The sequence below is a fragment of the Opisthocomus hoazin genome, chromosome 26, assembly GCF_030867145.1.
Source record: "Opisthocomus hoazin isolate bOpiHoa1 chromosome 26, bOpiHoa1.hap1, whole genome shotgun sequence".
In the NCBI taxonomy this organism is placed as follows: domain Eukaryota; kingdom Metazoa; phylum Chordata; class Aves; order Opisthocomiformes; family Opisthocomidae; genus Opisthocomus; species Opisthocomus hoazin.
In genome coordinates this window covers 7,772,104-7,778,457 of record NC_134439.1, presented here as the reverse complement: position 1 = coordinate 7,778,457, position 6,354 = coordinate 7,772,104, and the positions used below count along the sequence as shown (strand labels likewise).

At 51.2% G+C, this 6,354-nt stretch overlaps 1 pseudogene; it reads right to left on the bottom strand.

The window, feature by feature from the left end:
* Positions 1 to 3,285: 3,285 nt before the first annotated feature.
* LOC142364363 (feather keratin Cos2-3-like) lies at positions 3,286 to 4,097 on the bottom strand (annotated as a pseudogene).
* Between the last annotated feature and the right edge of the window lie 2,257 nt (positions 4,098 to 6,354).

The following is a 6,354-nucleotide window of genomic DNA, read 5'->3' as shown; positions in this document are numbered from 1 at the left end:
GCAGATATGGAATGAAGATTTTCCCCCGCTGCGTATCAACAGTCTTTCCTGCTGATGGATCATGCTCTGTGATACATACCAGGGCAGTCCCTGAGCCCACCCCAAGCTGTAAGCAGCAGGTATCCTCCTGGGTGCAAGGTTAGAAAGACTTTGAGACAATTTTTGGCTGCATCCTCACCCTGATTTTGTTAACATTGATCACTGTCTTCTTGGGCAGGTTTCCATGAATTAGGGTTACCTCTGCCCTGGAATGCAGCAGAGCCACAACCTGTTGCTTGTTATGCTGGCTCCACAGTGTTACCAGCAGAAGGCGGGACTTCTTTCCCTGGGCTTGTTCTCAGGGAATAGGGCTGCCATCTCCATGTGCACCCTGCTCCATGCCCCCACCCCACCTTTTGCTGCCCAGATCCCTTTGAGCTGCTACACCTGCATCTTACACAGGGCCCCTGGTTCAGCTCCAATCAGGGCACAGCACACCACACAGATCCTGCCCATTAAACGATTGCCCTGATTTGATCAATAAAACCTTCAGACAATTGTCATCAGATAAAAGAGCTCTATACATAATTTCTGCTGTTAAACAGAAAGGATGTCCACATGAGAACTTCTTACTGCCCTTTTAGCTATAGGCAAGGACAGACAGGTACTGTAATTACTGGTACGGAGCAGGAGCTGCCTCCAGGCTCACTGGTTACAATCAACTGGCTGAGTTGGTCGTCTGTCCAAAGAGTCTGTTCAGCACAACGTGGCCCTGAAGGCCAAGCTCTGCATATAGCACAGCAGAGGCCAGGGCCTCCTCAGCTTATCTGTTACATGGGTCACTAATACCCTGATGTACGGTGATATTTGTGTGAGAGTCATGGCACCCTGCCCATTATTTCCTGCCTGTGAACAAATACCAGCTCTCGAACCTGCTCAGAGCAGGTTTTGCATCCTTCTTTCTTCGGGTGTAAATCGAGGCGCTGAGCAGCGGAGTAAGAACAGTGTAAATAATAGCCACTCCTCTGCCTAGTGACCCTTTGGAGGAGGCTCCCATGAAGGTGAAGACACCTGGGCAATAGAAAGAGGCCACAGAAATGACATGGGACACACAGCTTGAGACAGCTCAGTGCCTGCCTTCTGAAATTGGAGTCACAGCATCATTCAAATCACCATTAGGAAAAAAACATCCTCTGCAAGAATGCGCTTCATTTGGAGTGTAAAACTTGCATGGGTCCTGTACCCCTTTCCTACCTTTCCAAGATCTCCTCAGTTGTGCAGCCAGACTAGAGGTCATGCCAAGAGCCAATAGCAGTACTCTGGCAGTGCTTTGGCAAAAGGGCTTACTCATCTGTCAGATGAAATGCCATCCTCTTCAAGAAGGACAACTGCAGATGGTATCATCATTGCAAAGGACCTGAGGGACCTTCTGCTTGTTACGAGGTTTAGTGCAGTAGGGTTAGGAAGTCCAGCTGTGCTGCTGTTGATGGTGGTTAGTAATAGCACTGTGAGGGAAAAAGGATTTCAGACATGCAAGAGAAAAGCCCTATAAAGCTTTTGGCCTTCAGTCATTCTGAGATATGCTTCATGAGCCATAATTCCCTGTCGTAGCTTAACCTAGCAACTAGCAACCAGGACCAGACAACCCTCTGGGCTGGGGATGAGGATGGGATGGGGAGGAGAACGAACAAAAGGTAAAATTCGTGTGTTGAGATGAAGACAGTTTAATAAGACAACAAAGGCAATATTAATACTAATATACATAATAATAATAATGATGCAATACAAGCGGTACAGAATATGATTTTTTCTCACCATCTGATGTCTGTGTAGCCAGTCCCTGAACAACAATCATGGAACCCACAGATTTCCTGGAGCCCATAAATTTAGCGGAATTCACCAAACTCATGAACTTCAGCAACCTTGTCAAACTCACGGAACCAAAAAGGCCAAATTCATGGAACCAAAAAGATCAAACTCCCGGAAAAGACTGAACTCCCGGAAAAGACCGTATTCCTGCCCCCCCAAAAAAACTCCCATTAATAAACTGAGAATGGCATCTATGGTATGGAAAATTTCCATTGGCCAGCTTGGGGTAACTGTCTGGCTGTGCTCCCTCCCAGCTCCTGCACTTCTGCTTGTTAGCTGGATATAGGAAACTGAAAAAAGTTCATGATTACTTAGCAAGAAAGAAAATCATCAGTGCTATCCACTTTCTTCTCCTACTCCATGCAAAACAGAGTAGCTACTGAGAGCAAAATAACTCCATCCCTGCCAGAATGAGGACATTCCCTCTTGATGGAGGACTTACTTGTGGGGATTTCCATCCTTCCACTTTCACTCTTTCCACTCTTTCACTGTCTGCATTTCTGTGCTGACTGCCCTCAGTTCCCACAAACTTAGCTCTGATGTCAAGCCTCAACTCATTCAGTGTCATGGGCAAATATTCCCTGCTACTACTGCCGATGTCTGCTGGCCATGGCCCCGCAAGTGGGTCTTGGAGAGGAGAGAAAGGGGGAGTAATAGCTGTCCCCCATCCCAAGGGCTCTTCCTTCCGTTGTTACTCTTGCATTCTGCAGAGAAAATCATCCTCCAGAGCCCCACACTCACCTCCTGTCACCCCAGCGCAGCTCCAGCCATAGCAAGAGGAACACCCTTCCTCTGGAGCTCATGGGGATGCTGAGCCTGCAGGGCTTCGTCCCTTTCTGGGCATTTGTCGGCAGAGGCACAACAAGGCAAGACCTGATGGTCACTGGCACCACAGCACCCCTGGATGTCCTCCTCATCTCCAAGGGTTGGTGCCCAAAGGAGGAGCCACCGCAGGGTGTCCAAAACCTCTGTGAATGCAGAATGGTCTCCTTGTGCCCTCACCCCCTTCCACCCCAGAGCAACACCCTTCTCCTTTGGCAGTGGTGAGTGTCTACAGAGGGAAGGAACACATGGAGACCACGTTTGAATACAGCACAACTTTAATGAGTCAAAAGAGGGAAAAAAAATACTTCATTGGAAGCCAGTGGGGCAGGGAGCCCCAGAGGAAGCCAAGAGTCTGTGGGCCTTGGCCGTGGAGATGTTCCTGCATGATGCCCGTCTGCCTGACCCGTAGAGGGAGACGAGATCAATAGTTCCCACCAGGCTGGCCTTGGAGGAAAGTTATTGCCAATGGGAATCAAAGGAAACAATGAAACAGGAGAGAAAGGCGAAGCCATTCAGCTACACAGAAAACACCCTCAAAATCCAGATCCTTTGCAGAGCACCATGTTCTGAGTTCCTGGAGGAGTCTCCTCTGGGGCACTCCCAGCATCTTTATCAGGCAAGGTACCTTCTGCCAGAGTAGCGGCTGGAAATGCCAGAGAGATCACAGCACCCAGAGTTGATGGGCACTCCATCACAGCTGAGGATGCTGCCAACAGCAGCAGAGGTGGAGGAGCCCACAACAGTGTTCTGTGGGTAGGAGCTGAGGATGGGGCCGGGCAGGGTCACCACCACAGCAGGAGGCTCGATGACGACGGTGGAGTTCTGGCACTGCCTGACACAGGGCTCATTGCAGCTGTTGGCCAGTGGGGTTGGGCCGCAGGGCCGGCATGGCAGGCATGGGTTGTAGCAGGACATGTCTCTGGTCTGGAGGTACAGCTGTGAGAGAAGAGAGAGAGGAAATAGAGCACAGGGGTGTATGAGGAGCAGCCTGGTTATCCTGTCACAAAGGAACCAAGGTCGCTACTGAGTGGGGTGTCGGAGGCTCAGCCAGGAGCCACAGAGTCTTCATCACCCTAAAAAGAGCAGCATGGCCGAGTGAGGCTCTTTTCTAATTCATAAACCAAAAGCCCCCCTCAGCCACATTCCAGCCTCTCTCTATGCAGAACTTTTCCCCACTTCCCTCTGTCATGAGAAGAAGATCCAAACCACACGAAGGGACATAGCCACTATCAGCTGGGAGGTCCATTGAGGAGAGATCTCAGTTTGGAAGAGAAGGGGCTTCAGACTCACCTGGGTCCCAAGGAGAAGGAGCCAAGACAAGTGGATGAGAGAGCCGAGACTTGGGCTGACTTTTATACCTGCCCTTTCTTGCTGCAGGACCAGAGGCTCCCTTTGCAGAGGTAACAATTTTCTGACAAGTTCATCTTGCATGCAGACCATCACAGGTAATGATATGGGCTGTGCTTTTGTTTCCAACACTGCTGCCTTGTCATTTCCAGGTTTGTGCCATGCCCATTCTCCAATGAAGGCTTCTTTCAAGCACTGGGATGAAAGGTGCCAGGATTTCTAGGGCAGGAATGCAGCAGTGCTGGCAGCTGACTCAGCTCCGGTGCTGGAGGGGTCCACAGCAGGGAACTGACATTAAACATAAACACTCTGTTGGGGCAGTTTCAAGTGTTGTTCTTTTTCCTATATGTCTAGCAATCCACCACGGGCCACTTTGCTGGGGGATTGCCCTGTCCTCATCTTTCCCTCCCTCCTCAGCTCACCCCGATTTTCCCCTGTTGTTGTCTCCCTGCGTGTGTGCGTTGTACTCCTAGGATCTGACCACACCCTGCCTAACACTCCCCCATTACTGCGGGTCCTCAGTAGTGTACAAATATCTTTATGTTCCTCTGTGTGTTCTTGTCTTTTGTGTACTTGTAAGCAGCCAGGTTAGGGCGGATGCATGTTGGAGCACACATTTGTGTATATTTCTGTGCTGGTGTGGCTGAGCCTCTGTGTGTGTGTGTGCCCTTGAGTGTCACTCATCAAGAGGGAATGTTCTGCTCATGGTAGGGATAGTCTCCGCTGCTCTCTCCAGCAGCAACACAGAGCAGCAGATTCCCAGGGTCAGCAGGAGACTGAGTGTAGCTGACAGGCGATGGCGTCATACTGTTAGAGATCTGTCCAAGGAAGAGGCACTCACATGCAGCCTGTATCTGCTGAGCCCTCCTTTTCCTGCCCATCCAGGTAAACCAAAGAACTGATAACTGCTTTGGACTTGAGCCCACCTAGATCTTCATGCCATGCATTGGAATCTCAGTCGGAGTGCCCAGCACCTCCCTCTGAGAGGCAAAGGACACTGGATCCAAGACCACATTCTCTAAAGCCTGCTGTTCTCTCACAGGCAAGTCCAGTCTAGACCCTCTTTCTGACAAGGGCCGTGCACAGTGGGTAAATTTTCTAAGCCCATCTCCCCTCCTGAAGATCTCTCAGCCTGAATCTCAAGTCCAGCTTGCAGGCAGTGCAGCTGAGGACTTCTCCTTAGTGACCTTGGTGAGATCAGTGCCAGGGAGCTCCTCTGGGAGAGGTCAGACAGGGCTGACTCCTCTGTCCAGGGATCCAGTTTTGAGCAGAGGCTCTAGAGTAGCCGAGGCCACATCCCATTGCTTGCTCAGGAGGTAACGGGCACTGTGGGGAAGGCAAGGGCAGGGGAGGTGTGTACGTGTGTGAACATGAGAGAGCAGCGTGTCATTGCAGCAAACAGGACACATGGCATCCTGAGCTGTGTTAGCCAAAATGTTGCCAGCAGGCCTGGGAAAGTGACCCTGACCTTCTGCCCCATCTGAGACCCTCTGAGGACATTGACGTACTGGAGCAAGTCCAGCAAAGGCCACCAAGTCAATCAGGGGGGTGACAAACATGACATATGAGGAGAGTCTGAGAGTAGTGGGCCACTCATCTTGGAGAAGAGATGTCATCAGAGTCAAGGCCCTGCCGCTGCACAAGTTGAACCTGGGTCTGTGCAGGCGCATTCTCGCTGGCGGACCGGGAGTCTGTTTTGCAGGAGACCAAGTCGTGGCCGGGCAGAGCCAGCGAGCACTGCGAGGCCGGGCGAGGTCCCTTGTCCTGCTGGCAATGCTATTCCTACTGCAGCCCAGATGCTGTCGGCCTTCCTTGCCACAAGGGTGCCCAGCCGTTTGTCCAGCTCTTACTCTTTCCTCATGATCCAACAACGACCACTGCTGGAGAAGGGAGCTCTTGTTATGAGATGTGACTGCTCTTGCGGTTTTACCTCCTAGCCAAAGAAGCCCAAGGAAAGACAATGCCCTGCTAGCCCAGCATCTTGGAGATCAGCAAAGGCCTCAACATGTGAGCAAGACCCACCAGCCAGACACTGGACAAGATTGTCTCTTGAACAACTTGAGCTATCCCCCTGCTTTTCATATCTCTCCGCCAGCTCTGTGGACTCACCAGAGCTTGGCTGGGGGCAGTCCCTGTGCCCCTGAGTCCCTCTGGGTTCTCTGCCCAGCACAAACCTGCTGGTGGTTGCATTTCTGGGATGTGAATATCTGGGACATGGTTTGTCCTTCTGTGCACACGTCTCTTCTTGTGCTCAGTCTGTTTTGGAAAGCAAAGACCTGGCCCTGGAAAGAATCTTTGGTGGAAGCTGACAAAAGCACCCGTGGTGGCAAGCCA